Source organism: Xiphias gladius, chromosome 19, assembly GCF_016859285.1.
Source record: "Xiphias gladius isolate SHS-SW01 ecotype Sanya breed wild chromosome 19, ASM1685928v1, whole genome shotgun sequence".
Taxonomy (NCBI): Eukaryota; Metazoa; Chordata; class Actinopteri; order Istiophoriformes; family Xiphiidae; genus Xiphias; species Xiphias gladius.
Window position 1 is genome coordinate 8348618 of NC_053418.1, and position 18211 is coordinate 8366828.

Here is an 18211-nt window from a genome sequence, read left to right on the forward strand (position 1 = left end):
ATCCTGCCTTCCCTTCTCAAACTCCCACCAGGTGGTTGGACAACTGTATTCAAATACAGTAGATACTAAGCCCAAGTTAACAGTATATGTTTTGATGTTTTCCATTCTGTTGCGTCACTGCTCTTTGAACATCTTAAAAAAAGGGAGGACGACTTTAGTCATAAGATGAGACCTGGGAAATTATCCACTGAGATGATCCATACAACCTCCACATGTGTCAGACACAGTTTAATCATATTTTAAAAATTTGTCACAAATCCCATGTTTTTCACATCCTTTCTGGATTTGGTCTTGCCATCTTTATCCAGAGTTCGAGCCAACCTCTCACTGATCTGACCAAGCTCCGTCAATCCTCATTCCTTCATTTTGGTCTTGTCCAAGTTTGAACCAATTCAGGGCTAACATTTTCTAACCCTTTCCCATCACAGAGCCAAGGTGGGCAGCTTTTAGTGTGGCACATAGTGATTTGAATCTCTTTCGAGCCCAAGCTGATGCCGTGGCCTTCTTGTTCCTTTTTTTTTTCAAAACATCCCACTCTACGCAGCTGGAAATCTAGCCCTCCTCCTATTCATACAGCAGCCCCTGGGTAGATAAGGTGATGGTTTTTTCTGAAGCTGAAGCTTAAATACTTTACTTGGGCCTCCATTAATAAATTCCACAAACGATATCAATCATTCCTGTACTACTATTAAAATGTCTTAACACCGGCAACTGATTACCACAACTCTGTACAGTCATTGCAGAGTCCCTTTGTTTGAGTGTTGGCCAGTCCTTCAGGGGACGGGGTGGGTAGGATGCGGGAACTTGGGGCTTTGAAATCACGTGTACATTTTTGAAAACCCAATAACAAAATCTGAATATATAATCTCCTGTTTTTTAACCTCTCTGGGAGGAGCATTAAAAGAGTTCTATCCCTATAGCAAATCTGCTCTCAGGCCCTTACAAGATTTCGCAGGATTATGATAAAAGAAAAATGCCCCACTGGATTTGTTGTCAGGATTGTACGTAGACAGAGGTGGCCAACGGGCTAAATTACAGTTTGGGGTAGTGTGGTAATATGTTATGGCTGTGGCCTTGTGTAGGTTGAGAAATTTTACATGACATTTGAGTCCAAAGAGGAATAATACTGTAGGCCCAGCTAGGCGTGGGTGACACTCTGTATAGAGAGTCGGAAAGAGTCAGCTGTTCCATCCCACCACGGGCTGAATGGAGCAGAGTCATGTCTCAACAAGCCCCGGGATTTATACAATTGGAAAGGGAAATTATTTCTCAGATGTGAATTTTAAAACTGTGTTTTGTTTTGTTTTTGTTTTTTCAATTAAACTTTGAAGCCATTCTGGGGGAAATCTAAGGTGAAACTGGAAACAGATGGTACAAGAGATTACTGTGGGATTTGTATTTTGTATTTTTTTTTTTTTTTAATTATTCAACATTTCCGTGAAACTTAACCAACTCTCTGCTTTTGCTCTCAACGGTATACACTGTAAATTTACATCATAAAGCTGAGGTTGGTTTAATTACCCTCCAAACGACCCCTCCTCCCCGTCTCCCGCCCACTGTTGTTGACTGGTTCGTCCGGTTACGTAACGCGTTTATGCCTTGCGCACGTGGCCACAGCCATAATAGATGGCAATATTTAGACGGATTAAACATTACCGTTGACCCCGTGATCAACCCACATTTTAGACGTACAATAAGGGCGAGGTCAAGAGATATTCGGTATAAATAACGGATTTTCCCACCAGAGTGAAAGGCTCGCAAAGGCCGACTCCTCCACCCGGCACCGGTCCTTTCCGTCTCAGCCGCGAAAGTAATCCACAATCAGAGCAGACCGTGGGAAGGCAGCGGGACAGTGTGTTTGCACATAACTAGATCTGAAGGTACAGTCATTATAGCGTGTGTTTTCATCTCTGCTCGTAAAAATAGAAACAAAACACACGCACGCACACACACACACACACTCACACCCAGTAGTCTCTTATTTCCATAGTCCTCGTGGAAAACAACATGTACTTTATCTCAGAGTGGGCGGCTGCACATGTGAGCAACGCTGATGTAAAGCAAATAATATTAAGCAAATATAAAATATTCCCGCCGTAGGCTACTGTAAACACGTTCTGCAAGATATACTGACCACTCGACTATATTCTGAATATGAACTCCAATTAAGATCCATGTTAATGTACATGCATAAATCCCCCCCCTCCCCAATATGGTGTCACCATGCCCCCAACAGATTGACCACTACTCCCCTCTCCCCCTCTCCCCCCCTCTCTCTCCTTCCCCCCCAATCCCAAAGCTGTCATCCTGAGCGGCGTGGAGACGACGGCTCAATCGCCAAACGCCCGGATGAGAGCAGCAGGCGACATTCAGGGCAACATGGTCGCCTGAGTCGGTCGAGTCGAGGGCATCGATTCCGTGGGGGGGGGACGACGGCCACTGCTGGAATCTGTGTGACATTTTCGACGCAGCCCACGGAGAGAGCGGTTCTGAGAAAACACAGGCGGAGGATAGAGGCGTGGAAGCGGAGCGGAACAGCACACTTCCCCCTTGTGGTGTCTTATTTCGTTGGTAAGTACATTTTGTCTGGCGAACGCTGCCCCTGTGTCTTTGGCCCGTCGACGGGGTTTCTGTCTTGTTTAGCCACATTCCGTGCGCATTTCTTTGCGGTGGACGTCCGCGCGGGGCCACATTCGCGGAGGAACGGGGCCTGGTAAGTGTGAATACAGCGTGAAGTAGAAACGTCCGTGTACCGAAATCAGCCGCAGCGGCTCACGACCGCGCAGTCTTCTCACTTGTGTTCATGTAGTTTTGACAGACGCCACCGTGAAACGTCGCCCTTCCACCACCGGAGGCTACATTTTGTTTTTAGTGTGCTCGTAGCGTCGCTGCCAGCGGTCGCATGCGACTACATGAGTGAATGGGGCTGCTACACGTGTGACTCCACATCCGATAATAGGATCACAATAGCACCGACTCAGTTCCACTGCCCGGTGGCCCGTCCGCCGGTCTCAACCGGTGTGGGGAAACCGGCAAAGCCGAGAAAAGCCGAGCGCCTGGCCCAGAACGCCGTTTTCAAAGAGAGTCTAACCGTTTCGGCCGTTCGTCACGCGAGTTTATTTCACTCTGTCGAGCTTTTCGAGAGCAGAGCAGAGCAGGGCTCGACTGGGCATGCGCGATGCGCGACCGCTACCGCACCAGTTTCCCAATCACAGCAAGGAGTTGGGGCTTGACTCCCAGGCATCTCAGAGGTGCCTCGGGTCGCCCCCCTGTCTCCAGCAAGAGCTCAAGGGTCCAGGTCTTTTATCGTCACTTCGCCGGTGTGTCAACCTTGATATTCACCTGTGGGTTGTTTACCTGTTTCTGTGGCACACTCGGTGCAAGCGCAGGGGAAATAAACTTGACCTGCTCACCTGCAGATATGTGTCTGTTATTGCACGCCAGACAATTATTGTGACATACACCGTGTTGCCGCTACTGAGGCCCCCACCAGCTCTGTCAGGGCGAGCCGCTTCCTTTGTCACCGTGACAGATAACTATTTCCACTAGAAAAATCACACACACTGGAACATTTGCACAGTTTGACATACAGGCGGGTGGAAAGAATACAAGGAATGTCCTGCGATATAATTCAGGAGCGTTGGAGGGAGCATTCGGACAATGTAAAAGCAGAAATACAGCACTGTGAAATGCTTCATTAGAAACTGTCCTGTGGTGAAAATATTACTGAAGTTAAAGTATGTGAGTACAATTAGCAAAATGCACTTGAAGTCTCAAAAGTGAGGGTGCTCGGTGTAGAAATCTGGCACCTGTGAGTGGCATGTTACAATATATTTTATTGTGAAATGATTATTACTGTTTGGTTAATGTGTGTTATTTTACTGTTGTTGCTGATGGAGGTGGAGCTATTTTAACTACATACTGTTGGGTCATTTAATCTGTAACAATTTATTATACTTGGAAGATCAGTATGTTTTTCGACATATCTGCAGATCACAGCAGATGTGTTAAAAAAAATTAATTTATAAAGTAACTATTAACTACAGCTGTCAAATTGTGTAGAGTAAAATGTGCAGTACTTCCCTGGTGGAGTAGAAGTATAGAGTAGCATAAAATGGAATTAATCAAGTAAAACACAAGTACTTTCAACTAGAGTATGTCAGACGCAGTCTTCGTGTTATGTTATTTATATTTCACACATCCTACACTAAAGACATCTTATCCTGTTGTTTACATAGGCAGTGGAAGTCCATTGAATTCAAGTGGCCAAGTGAGATTTGTGAGTTAATGATTGATCTCCATACTATGATAAGAAAGAGTGAGAAAGAGGAAGAATGCCAGGGTCTGTCACTACCTCACAGGTTTTCTTTTAGTTGTTTTCTACCAGACACACTCTGCTGAGAAAATGTAACATCAGTGCCTTTACGCTGCAGGGGCTCGTAAACTGGAACGACCAAATACACTGATTACTGTATCTTGTCTGGCCATTAAGGCTTTAAGACTGATATGAAAGCATTTTGTGATAAGATAGGCGCATTAATGACTTCCCTGTTTTTACACATCTTTATGCTTTATGTGAACATGGTTGCACAGTCTGGGGCTTCTGTCGTCGCTTCAATGATAAGGACAGTGTCTCCATCCTTTCCCATCGCTCCTTTTGTTTAAAAACATACCCACCTATCTAAGAAGTGTCCTTAAGTAATAATGAAATAGTGCTACAATTTGTTTGCAGCTCCTCACACCCTTCACCCGTGTTTTTACCTTAGATACACTATTTGTAGTAGTATTTGTACTCTTGAAGAGTAGCCGGCCAGCTTAGAAGTGGCCCATAAGCTTACTCCACAGGTTTTAACATGGTCATGCAGGGATTTATAAAAATGTAAAGTTCTTGCGCTCGCACAGTTTTTAATCTGCTGTTTTGCACTGGAAGCCATCTGACTTGCCAAGGGAAACCTACTTCCCAAGAAACATTTCAGTGAAAGTTCTGTGCCGAACCCCAGCAAGTCTCTCTGCAGTGATGCGGTCTCGTCAGACAGAAAAGCTCACTGTCGTTGCCCTCCTTTACACCGAGCCTTAATTAAATTTTTTCTATCACTGACTTGTAGAATTGGGGTGGATTCGCACTGAAACGTTAATGAGAGATTGTTTATATTTTGACTGTACATGGACCTGCCCTGTCTGAGTGTAATCCTTCTGGGAAAAAAACCCCAAAAAAACCCAATTGAGGCGGAGTTATTCACGCTAAATGGCAAGTTCCGTGGTGACAGGGTGCAGCTACAGGTTAGACCACACTGTCAAGAGTCTCTGCTTTACGCTCACCCGTAAATCCAAATGCCTCATAACAGACACAGAACAGCGCATATTTAATTCTGACAGCTTAAGCTTGTGTTTTGAAAGTTCTGTGTTGTGTTGAAGCCGGCTGTCAGTGGAGGAGGGGAGGAACGAGGCATTTGTACGGATGGCAGAAGTATGTGTGCGTTGTGTAATGTTTTCATGTTCAACAAGGTGCTGAGAAGGCTGTGTCAGACCAGTTTTCAGGGAGGTCGTCTTTCTCACTGCATGTGCAACAGCTGTTTACAGTTTCTGAGAACTTTCTGCCATCTATGACTCCACCTTTAGTTCCAGGTCAATGTTAAATTCCCCTCAGGCTTCTCACAGTGTGACAAGAATGTCCTCCATGAGCTGGCAGGTCACACCATATTACTTCACAGCCTCCCTCTATGCAGGCAGGGTGTACCTTTTTCTCTAAGACTCTATTTGCTTTGTTTTCTGTGTATATGTGTATGTACACAGTGGAGTAGGATTGATATACAAGGTGTGATATATGATTGCAGAGGTCTAGTCTACTCCGAAGCCAGATTTAAAGAACCATGGTAACAGTGCTGAAGCAATTTATGGATTCATTGATTTGATTAAAAAAAAAAAAAAAAAAAAAAAAAATCTACAACTTTGATTTTAAATTAACTGTTTAAAGCAGCCATATTACGTTTATTTGTAACAATGTGTCAAGTGACAATGCAAAAACATTGTGACATTGTGAAAGGGGTCACTTGTATGCCATGAACCTACAGGGAATGATCACAGGAATATGCAGCTCCCTTCAGCGTCTTTCAGCTCATTTCAGTTGCCCGCAGCGTTACTGTTTTTTTTTTTTTTTACTCTCACTGCTCTTGTAGCGTTGCTGTCAGCCTTAGCAGGCAGCTGTGTTCAGTTCCAAAAACCCCACTGTACATTACCTGTTGGGCGTCAAACAGCAGACAGACACAGTTAGAGACTAGCTAGTGGACATAGTGTAGCATTTAGCAGCTAAAGAGCCAGATATTTCCCTCAGGAGTTAGTAGAGACCAAGAACAGAGCTCAAAAAGAGCGAATATTGGACTTTAGTTTATCAGGTGTCCAGAAGCACGACTCCAAATGAGTGACCGCTGAGTGTGAAAATAAGCAATGGTTTGCTAGCAAGTTTTCCATATTAAAGGTTAAAGGTTGATGACGTGTCTGAGGTTTGTCCACAACTTGTTCCTGACGCCCGTAAATGGCCAAGAAATCAGGTATTGCATTTATAAGTAATTACATCAAGCAAACATGGCTAATATTTGGCTGAATATTTTTTTAAATATATCCCAGCTGATACTGGATTTTTGAGGCAGATATAGAGAAAAAGTTTGTTTATTTATTTATTTATTTATTTATTAAAGAAGTGCAATCAAGACATCTACTAAACAGAACATTTTACAGTTAAAAAAGAGAATGGTTAGAACTGCCCATCACAATTTCCCAAAGCCCCGGATGACATATTCAAATTGCTTGTTTAGTTCAAATAGACAGTCTAAAATCAAAATATTTTCAGCATGATATCCCATAAGACAAAGAAAAGCAGAAGTTATGGTATTTGAGATGCTCATACCAAGCAGTGTTTGGAATTTTTGCTTGAATGGTCCTTTGAAGATTAATCACTCATCAAAATAATTACGAATTAATTTTCTGTCAAGTGACTAATTCATGAATCGATTAAACGTTTCAGCTCTGCATTGCAGTGCTTTGTTACTTATCTTCTGACACATACAGAAATAGAATGCATTGATCAGCTTCAACATTAAAACCACTTACCGTTTTAATGTTTTATTTTTATATATATATATTATATTATATACACCACTCTCTGATCGGTGTATGTCCTTGTCATGTTTGCTGAATCGGGATCCCATGAGTCAGCAATAGAGACATTTTCCAGCAGCTAAAACTAGGTTCAAGCCTCACTGTGAGAGGAGTTACAGACCAGAAGCGCGTTCACGTATTGATTGACAGCCGTGAGCTCCCACCCCTGACTTTGGCCTTCTCTGATTGGTTAGAAGGGCGAGCTTTGCTCAAAAACTTTAGAAGGGAATATCTCTACACTGCTGCCAGGCTGTTCAATTAGTCTGGGTCACAGAAGCCTTCGAAAGCAACATCATGAAGATGTGTTTTGGATCATTTTACGACACTAAATATTAGGAAAAAGTTACATACTGTAGCTTTAAGTGTAGAGGGCATTAAGAATTTCAAAGAATTTTGTGAATTCACATCTTCAAAAAAAAAAGAAGAAATTACGTCGGTTTCGCCATGATAGGAAGGAAAGAAAGAGAGAGAGAAAATTAAATGTATGGAAAAGGCACTGGAGTCTGCTCTGTTTTCCATGACTGTAGGGCCCCGTGCAGGCTGGCCCTTCTGCCAGTGGGTGTGTCTATATCTCTGTGGGCGGAAGGGCAGTTGGCACCAGGGCTGGCAGTGTCACAGTCAGAGAACAGTCTGTCTCTCTGATCGGCCCACCTCGGCCTCAGAGCACAATCACACTGTTATATCTGGGCCCTCCTTCTCCATGGCAACATCACATGATAGGACTGAAAGAGTGGGAATCTTCATGCTGTGTGTGTGTGTGTGTGTGTGTGTGTGTGTGTGTGACCGTGTCCGTGTTTGTGTCCCTGTTTGTACCAGCATTGCTTAATCCTTGTTACTGCTGAAAACCTGTTTAAGCATGTCACTGATCAAGTGGAGCTGATAACATGTCGTTTAATTTTTTTATTAACAAAGGTCAAAGCACAGTGAACAGTAAAGAGCAGGAAAGGTCAGCATGAGAGGGTTGTTGTTGTTGTTGTTGCTGTTGATAAAGCTGTTAAAGAAACTGGGAAGGGCGCACATTAAGCAAGCTGCTGGCTGTCAGTGATGGGGAAAGAAGCTGAGAACAAATGGAAGAAACTTCCGAAACAGCCGTTTTTCAGACATCACAGTTCCGTGAGTCTCTTGATTATTTAATTTGAGCATTGCTTCAGGGTCGGGGCCCCATTAAAGCCTGGGAAGATAATCAAAACCATTTCAGCTCTTAATTAGAGTACTTTACAACCACTGGTTACAGCATTTAACCAGATCTAAGTTGTCTGGGCACAAAAATACTTGAGGCTGCATTTGTACACTGAAATATTTGTGGTTTGTTCACATGTATATGTATGTAGCTGGTTCCAGGGAAGTCCTTTCTAGTGGGAATCCTACAACCGATGCTGCCATCCCGTAATGCTTGTCTGTCCTCCTGTTACCAATGTCACGTAGGCCTACATTCTTCTTTGACCCAAAAGTGAGCCTTAATAGCTCATAATACTCAGCTTTTTTTTTTTTTTTTACAGACATGTCTTCACAGAGTGATTGTGGCATTTTTTTATGGTTTCCTCTGTCTTTTTGACAAAAAACAGCACTTACAGCTAGCACTGAGTCTGTTAGTTTTCCTCGTCTTGATTGCCTTGAAGCAAGGGACCCTCTCTTAAATTGGGGAGGGGGACACATACAAGAAAACCTCTATTCTCTAAGTTATGGGCTCCTTAAAGACACAGCCTCTAGATTCTTCCCATGAAAAAAGGAAACCCATACCCTCTTACACATAATAATTAAACATTTATGACCCTAGTTAGTGTGTGACTAGTTATGCTATTTCCATCGCTTTCTCTGACTCGTTGTGTGATTTTGGCCTGGTTTGTGCTCTCCACTCGGGCCATGAGAGCTGTTTTGTAGTGTCTCTGGTGGCCTTCAGTAAGCAGCAGGGTCTGTATCAAAGCGCTGTCACACAGAGCGTCTCTTGTTTGTGTGCTGGCCTGGTGTTAACTATGCTAATGACGGGCTTACTGCTGAACTGTGAGGCATTGTGGTATTATTTACGGAAGGTAGAATGGACATTATTTTCCTGTTCCCCTCATTCAAGTACATTTGTCCAGGAGCACCCAGGGCTTGCTTGAGTTAAATGAGTCATAACTTTGCCACTGAAGCCTGTGGTCAGTTTGAGGTTTTGGAAAATGTTTGATGGCAAAGCACTAGAGGAAATTCTGAAAGAACCATGGGAAAAGTTATTTTTGGCATTTGGGATGATGTCATGTTAATGAGATTTTGTCATTTTTGTGCCTGGTGGATATAAATCTAATCTTGAAGGGGAGGTTTGGTGAAAATAAGACAAAACTTATTGTTTATCATGACTTTTTTTTTTTTTTTTTAAATGTTTAGACTGGTAATTCTGCATGATCTGGAAAAACGCAAACATTGCTGAAGAATGATGGACAAAATTTTGTGATCTCACTGTGAAAATAAACTTCCAATGTGTAAATATTTTCTCAATTAATTGTACAGACATAACCCTACAAACAAAGCATGTGTTTTTCATTTTCTCTCATGGGAAAAGTACATGTGAAAGTTCTTGTGAGTTTTTTATGAAATCTGGATGTTTGAACAGGTGTGAGCTCACGTGTCCGTTTTAACTCAGCTCTCATAGTTGTGCACCAGAGTGTAGTGAAAGGTGTGACAAGCCTGAGAGATGAATGATGTGTGCACTGGTCCATGCTGCTATGTTGATAATCTCACCACCTATTTTCATTTGATTGTACGGATGGGGCAGGACTCCATGTAAGGATGAGCAGCTGGCTGACTGGTCAGAACACACACTCATGTGACACTGCTATTTCTAGCCAAATCATTCCTCCACCCCACCGCCTTTAGCAACGAGAGCAAGTGGTGGATATGTGACACCTCGGAAAGAGGCGGGCCTGGAAGGTGGGGGCAGTTTGTCAGAGTCTGATGGTATCTATCCAGGGGCCACCTTGCAGGGTGGTGATAAGCTAGATAGACCAATGGAGTGCCGGGCAATTGAATGCATATGATTCTGTTCAAGGTAAGAGTGAAACAAAGGTGTGTGCTGTCAGTTTATTTGACTTTCAGATTTTTGCAAAAAATCTGTAATTTGTCAGATAATGTTTGCACATTTTTTCTTTGACACACTCAAAATGAACACATGGGCTTTTGGCTGAAACACATCCATCATTGCTGCTGACAGAATGTCAAAAGATCAAATGATATTGATGCAGTGGAGTTTTACTGAGTTCTGGTTTGGCTGCTTTTAAAAGTCAGCGTTTCTCAGTAGTTCGCTGTCATTTTTGTCATCCCAAATGGCTCTTCAATGGGTTAGCGTAGTTGCTGTGACATATCATTTGACGTTCCAGTTGGCTTCCCAAATCAAACAATCAGCTCACCTGTACACCTATCAGCCACCAATTTTGTGTGTGTGTGTGTGTGTGTGTGTGTGTGTGTGTGTGTGTGTGTGTGTGTGTGGAGAGAGAGAGAGATATAGATAAAATATCAAAAAATGTGTGTATATATAAGAGATATCGTTGTATGTCTCTGTTCAGTTACTGATACTGTAATTGAAGATCCTTGCTGGCATGCTTGCAATTTTTACTTCTGGTATTGATAACCCAGGGTTTCTTATGGTAATGGTGCTGATCAGCACCATTACCTTATTTGGTCAGAGGGGTAGAGGTAACTTTTCCACACATTCTCACCCTGTCATGGTACACGGTTTCTGGGATGGTGGTTTTGCCCGTGTAGAGTAGATGTTCTGACTACATTTTTTAAAAATTAATGAAGCAACACTGACCCCAAAGCTCCCAATCAGTGTGATCAGTTAAAGAGAAATCTAACACATATATAACATCTCTGGTACTTAACAAACTGGTCCATAACATATTCGAATTGTAAACAGTAATTTTATTCACAATTGGTATTTTAATCAATGATTTGTCCAACAGTGTGTCATGTATGGGAAGCTGCAGGACTTTTAAGTAAATTATGTCCTTCATTTCACCTACTTGACATGTAATTGTATAGTGTTGAGGAAATACTATTGTGATCAGGTATGATGATTGCACTGAATCATGCCCTTAAGCTCTAACAAGCTGAGACTGCCTCACACAGTATTAGAGGGAAATTCTGTTCTTTTTTAAGAATTAATCAGGGTATTGAAACTGAGTGGAGGATTGTATAATTGGTAAATTGTATAATTGGTCCTGCTTAGATCTATGATAGTCGAAACATAGAGCCATTTTGGAACGGAGTCTGGAAAATGCACTGGCTCCAAAAATACTTCGGTACTATAAGAAACCCCAGGGAAAACACTGAAAGTGGAGTGTGCACAGAATGAACAGTCCTATCCTTGAGCAAAGATGCTCTTCCAGGATAATGTCAGCTCAGTTAACTATGGGAGACGAGGATTAAATATCGTCAAATCTCCAGGGTTCCCTCTGCTGAACAGGTGATGACATCTTCATAATGTTTCACACATTCCAGCCGCACTATGGCTCTACAGTAAGTGACCACCACCACCACCACCACCCCAGTAATGCTGAGAAGGCTTACCCAGCTTCAGTATGAACTCTAGTCACAAAACCTGTCAACATACTCTTTACACATAAACACTTATGTTTGTGACTTGTAAAAAATGAAGGGCTGAACTATTCATCCGATTAACTATTAAGTGCAACTTTCAAATCTTAAACTGCGATTTTAATTATAACCTACATAATTAACAGTAATTGAATAAGTTTCAAAGTGAATGTTTAAGAAGGTTCTTGCTGTACTTAAAAGACCAACAGAGTGGTGTGTCCTTTTTTTTTTTTTTTTTTTTTTTTTAAATATAGCTAGCAGCTGGGCAGTTGTAGTGACAGACAGTTGATGGACAGAGATGTCGCCATCTCCTAGTCATGTCATTGTTTTACATCAACACCTTAAAAGCTCTGACTTGAGACCTCCAGCGTTTGGGGATGTGAGGCAGTGTGTTCCGTCAGCCTGTAAAGCTATCGTTGAAGTTAGCTTGAGCAGCTGAAGTGCAGAGCTGTCAGCATTAGATGACTTACCAGCGGTTTGTCGTCATTAGTATAAGTGGTCTAATAATGAACTTTTATCAACCAGTTTAAAGGCAATTTTGAATGTCATGATTTATATTTGAATATAATTGATTAATGGCAAGTATGCCACTGATGTACTATTTTAATAAATATGTTTGGCTGGGCTGCAACAGAGGGGCCAGCCCTATACACGTGAATGTTCATGATTGACTGAGTGAATGAGTGAGTGGTGAAATTATACCATTAGTTTGGCAGCCGAGTGTTGGAATCTCCCCATTGGCCATTGCTCTTTCAAAATTAATTGGTGCACGTAGTTTCTATTGCTACATCAGGTGGGCATTTACAGGCACTGTTACTAACTTAGCGCCTTTTTTACTAGATTTGCCGACTTTTCAGACCCCTTTAGTGACATTTTTTTCACAAGAGCACCTAGCGACAAATCTAGTGACCTTTTGGACAAGTATTGCCCCACAGTCGTGAGGTCGGGCTTTCCCTCTGCAAACACCCCTCTAAATTTGTCTTATTCAGTAATTGTATCTAATAATATAGAAACACGGCTAGTTTCGGGTAATGCCGGGTACAGTCATATCTTGTTGATGTAAAAACACAAATGCAGGCTTGTTTAATTTATTGAAAACAAAAGCCATTAAAATCAACATCACAATAGTAGTAGGAAAAATCACCATTAATGTCTACAAAGAGGCTAAAACTAGCTGATTTGTTTGCCACAGTCTGAAGCGCTTACTGTTTGTTCTAATGCAGATTTATCTTGCATATTATGTTCTGATGTGTGGCAATGAAGAGGAAAATTGAAACTTGAAATAGAGAAGATGCAACTAGCTGGAGACACAAAGTGATCTATTCACATTCAGTTCTGCTATAATAGAACTATGTTTCATGCCACGGCAATGACTGGGTTGGTGTAAAGTCATGGGAAGAAATAAAATATACAAGTATATTTAAAGTGTTGGATCACATTAGCAGAGGCAGTTGTGTATCAGCAAGTTTTTAATGAGGAGACAACAACTGTAGCCTACAGCTTGCAGTAGGTGCAGTAAGACAAACTTAAAGAGACAGCAGTATTTTCTTGCTGTGGCAAATGCAGCATGGTGTGTGTTTAGACCTTAATGGTATTTGCAGCAGTAAAAATACTGTACCCCATGCATATAAAAATCTATTGGCATATGAAGAAGGGCTATGGGTGGAAAAGTCTTAAGGAAATGAATTATTCGTACAGGATTAGAGATGATCCAGGCAAACCCACCGTCCCTCCCCATCTATCCTCCATCACCGGAACACCAGTAGACCACTTGTCACAATGAGTTCCCGTCAGCGTTGAGCATGCTGTGAAAGGACTCAGACACAAAGAAAGTAGCACGTCACACACTGCCTCAAATGATGCTGTCCCCAAAAATATCTGTCTCTGGGATCAGTACAACAGCTGTTTTAAAACATTTTGTCTAGTAGTCTGAAATTGTGGTGTTTTGTAGGCAAGCATTTCAGTGGACGGACAGAACTAGAGTAATAATATAGACATTCATTTCTTTGACTCTGTTGAGTATCAAAGGACAAAACTGCTGGATTTAGTTTTACAGCACCATAAGGTGTGTCTAGGTGTAACCTGATTTGCAAACTTGCCCCACAAATGCAAAAATAGGCACCACTCCTTAAAGTGGAAAAGTATAGTCTGTTAGTGTGCAACCCAACCTGGAAACGTGATAGATAACACTGGTTATGCAGTGTGCATAACCACATTAACTCATTCATACTCCAGTGGATGTAGTAGCAGTTTTAATAACATAAATCTATTTCTCCTGCCATTCAGTATTTTTTGCACAATTGACAGGCCTGGATTCAAGACTGGGATTTTGTTTGTGCACAAATTTGTTCACAGGTTGTTGTTGTCAGGAACCTCCCTGCAGACTGTTGAGTTTCTATCTTTCTATCAACCTTTCGGGAGTTTTTGTAGTTCAGAATTTTTTTTCAGCTACAATAAATGCAGCGGTTGCACAATACAATATCAACTTGATGTTAAATCTGGGTTCTCTGGCAAATTCCCTTAATTGGCCAGAGAGAATATCAACTTGGAAGATTCCCCTTTTTTTTCATATTTGTGTTGACGTTTTCAGTTGTTTATCTTCATTGCTTCTGCTTGAGGTTTCATTGTTGAGCAAACAGAAATATCCTGCCTAGAAGGAATACAACATACAGTTCATCCCCCATGGTGAAGGCGTGCTGTGCTGAATTCCCCAACAGTTTACTTTCTACAGTATTATTTTCAAATCTCACCAGCTTCATTTCCCACCCCTTTTCATGATATTGTAAGTTACAAAAACACTACTTTTACTTTAGTGAGGATAAACTTTGTGTTAATATAGTATAAAAGACACTAAATTAAGATTTAAACCAGGAAATCTGACCACAAATTCAGTGCTAACGTTTTTTTTTTTTATTTGACATTTTTTGTTATTTGGTGATATGGATACAATTCAGTATTGACTTTTAATACCAAGCCCTAATTTTGACAAAGCTTTTTTTTTGTATCAATAACAAACTAAAAAATAAGTGGATTCAGTGCTTATTTTTTCAGTTCACGTAAAAATGAAAATAAATGTCTCCCTTGCAAGCCCACTTGATGCGATTAAGGCCTACTGCTGAAGTCGTCATGTGAAATTCCCCTCCTGGAGTGCAACTCATTCTGGGGCCTATCATCCACAGCTAATACTAGCAGCATGTTTTCGAGCATTACTCTTAGTTTTCACCTAGAATAACACTGCTGGGGTAATCCGCTGACTCAGTGACTTGCAGGCCTAATCCAGTCAACCTCATGTCTCTTCTTCCACTGACTACGCTGTGTATGTTGAGGTTAAACGTCATGCTTGTGCATGCATATGTACAGAGGCCTGGCATTCATGCAAAGAGGTGGCAGAGCACAGGACCCCATGTTCCCACACCGCCGCCACATCTACCACTACGTGCGCACAGCAGCAGGTCTAATCAAAGCACTTCATAATACTGTTAGCTGGGTCATGTGCTGGAAGCCTGGATTAAAAGCAGGAGGGCACAGGCCACTAGATCCAGCTTAGGAGGGAGCATTCTCCCTCTCTCTCTCTCACTCTCTTTCTCTTTCTCTCTCTCTCTCCCCCCCGAACCCCCCCCGTGCTCATCTTTTAACCTCACCTGTGGGAGGTTACAAATGTCTATTATACTGTAGTTACACACAGAGTGAATGGAAACAAACACATACTTCATACTGTATTATAATAAGTAAATATCCACAGTTCGTGTATCCTCTTGTCTCTTTCCTCATCCAATGAATTGGTTCCTTTTTTTTCCCCCTGAAATCTGTCCACAAACCGTAAATACTGTGACATAGTAATCCCATGTTCGCATCAATCCAGATACTGTTAAACTTTGTTTATGTGTCTAATTGTGCCCTTCCTTAACCTTTTACCACGTGCTGTTCCACTGACAGAATGCTAGAACTATGTAGAGCTTTCCCAGACAGCTAGCACTTCTTTTCAGTCATTGTGTTCATTTTCAAAGAGAGAGACTTGTCATCAAAATGAACCAAGTACAATAGACAGCAGAGTACCTGGAAATTATTCAGATCACTTTGTATAGATCTGTTTTTATTTTGACAGGAAACAGCCTTTGTCTGTTAATCAGTGTTTTAAAAGCCATATTAAATCTACTTCCTTGAATATGGTAAGACAATAAAACATGACGATTTACAAGGGGATGAATCATTTTTATTTAATGTTTATATTTTTTGTGGAAAAAAACACATCTGTCCTCTGGGGTATGTACAGATATCTTGAGCTAGGAGCTTTACGGTGTTTCCGACAAACATGTTTCCACCATTGTTAGACCCTGTTTTTCTTTTTTAAGGCTAGGCCAATTTCTCAAATGGGTCATGTGATGCTCAGGTGCATGAAATCACATGACAGTCATATGTCAGCATTTGCAAAAGCAAAAATTTTTAGATCTCCACTTTGAAGAACACTTTGATTATGATTTCATTTGTCGGTCAACAATTAAGTGTGGATGGAAGACCAAAACAGAGACAAGATGTATTTATCCCCATTGGAGTGGATGTAGCCTAAAACATCATTAATCATGGTACCTCTCCTTTCTCTCTGAGTGTCTTGCCCTTTGCACTGCATTTTAAGCACTCACTAATACCTGCACCCACTTTGCCCCAGTAACACAATTTAATACCACAAAGCATGCCAACAGTAGATTACCAGCCACAGGAGTCGAGAAAGAGGTAGGTAGGTTGGAGGTTCTGGCGGTGCTTTGTGAGTACAGAGCCAGATCAACATTTCTCCCTTTCCACACCTAAGAGAAGGGGAGATTGGGAGGAGTGGGGAGGGGAGTAAAGAAGAGGAAGGACAGGGGTGAAGGGGACTTGTTTCACTACTGGGTACCTATGCTGATTCTTGGAAGACAACTGGAAATGTCTGGCTGAAGCTGAATGTGGGAGGGGGCGAGAGAGCAGAGGAAAACAGAGAGAGGGTCAAGGGTAAGATGAGTCCTACTCTCAAGACCATGGAGACAGATGGCCGAAAGAGAAGAAAGCTGGAACCCAACCTTAAAAAGCCACAATTGTTGGTAGGTACCAAACCTAATTGTATCAGTAGTCATATGATGTGAAGCCTCGCCAAAAAAAACGGCCCCCTTACTGTTGGTAATAAAGTAGTTGGCTCTATATTCGTCTTTGAGGCACATTTTGATTGGTCAATTAGGATCCCTGGTGTGAGCATGGTTTATTCTCAGAGGTGACTAATAGTTTCTGCCAGTCTAAAAGCATTATTTTGAGCACTGCCTCCTTTGTGTTGCTGCTATTTTGGCCTTAGTGTTTTTTTTTTTTGTATTTTGTGTGTGTGTGCATGCGTGCGCGTGTGTGCACGTGCACACGCATGCTCAGCTGGATGTTTCTAGAGGATCATTTAAAATCCCGTATTAATTGACTTATAAGAAAAAAAGGCTACTTGTTGAAATCATGAATTTTCACATCTTTTAAATGTGCAATCAATTACATTTGTATGTTTCATGTTTACTTTTATTTCTCTCATTGTATTGCTCTAAATTTGTTTTGTTATTTATTTATTTATTTATTTGTTTTTTTTTTTGTTTGTTTTTTTTTGTTTTTTTTGGAGCCTTTAGAAACCACCACTAACAGCACAGTGTGCCTGTCTCCGTTACTTAAAACAGTTGTACAGACATTCAGATAGGGAGGAGTCGCTTCAGTCACTTTGCCATATCAGGGTGAGGGAGTCAAACCCTCGTACAGTCTCCGCTGAAACCAGAGAGAGTTGACCTTAAAAGAGTATTTAAACATAAGGCTTACTCAACACCGAAAGCCAGAGGGGGACTCGATTGTTTGCTGTTGTAACATGGCGCGCTTTAGTGTTGCTAAAGGCTCGGATAGTTGTGTGGTCTATGGAGTGTGAGACTGACATTTCTCTGATTTTTGTCATCCTTGGGAACTGGATTTTAGACGATAGCTTGCCATGTAAATCCACTGGAGGAGGAGTGAAGGCGATCGAATGGCAGAGTCTTTCATATCATAGACAGTATGTGGCCTCTGTCCCTAATGTGACAAAATGAATAGTGACAAAAGCGTTGTATGCATTCAGTGGGCAATAAATTGGTAAACGGGTTAAGTTAAAAAGACCATTTGATACTTAAAGGGTTAGCGCTCCGATTATACACAGCAAATTCCGTGTACAGGTCTAGGGGAGGACTATCACATTCGTGGTGTCTCAAGTGATGTCGCTTGAGGTCATGTTATCGGGGCTGAAGACTACCAAGTAGAAATCTGTGCTTAAATTATCTAGATAGTTAACACTGAGTGATATATTACCACTGGCTGTTGTTTATCTTTGTCGTTGGTGGCGAGAGAGTGCCAGTGACACAAAATCCATTCATCAATCTATTAAATCATCAGCAGCATGTTTACAGTATATTCAGACTTTCTCATGAATTTGAAGTCTACATGAAAGCAGTAGTTTTCAGCA

The 18211-nt window shown here is 41.6% G+C and overlaps 1 protein-coding gene across 4 annotated transcripts in view; it reads left to right on the plus strand.

Moving 5' to 3' along the window:
• The first annotated feature begins 1732 nt into the window (after window positions 1-1732).
• The window catches only part of slc20a2 (solute carrier family 20 member 2), a 44238-nt gene continuing 27759 nt past the window's right edge, over window positions 1733-18211 (plus strand). Inside the window, exons 1-2 of one of the 4 annotated variants that reach the window (XM_040155351.1) lie at window positions 1733-1880; window positions 2300-2571. The gene's annotated coding sequence lies outside the window, so the exon portion shown is untranslated. Of the gene's footprint in view, window positions 1881-2299; window positions 2572-2600; window positions 2714-3698; window positions 3742-18211 lie in introns of those variants that run through there. The other 3 variants (XM_040155348.1, XM_040155349.1, XM_040155350.1) reach the window with 3 other exon arrangements.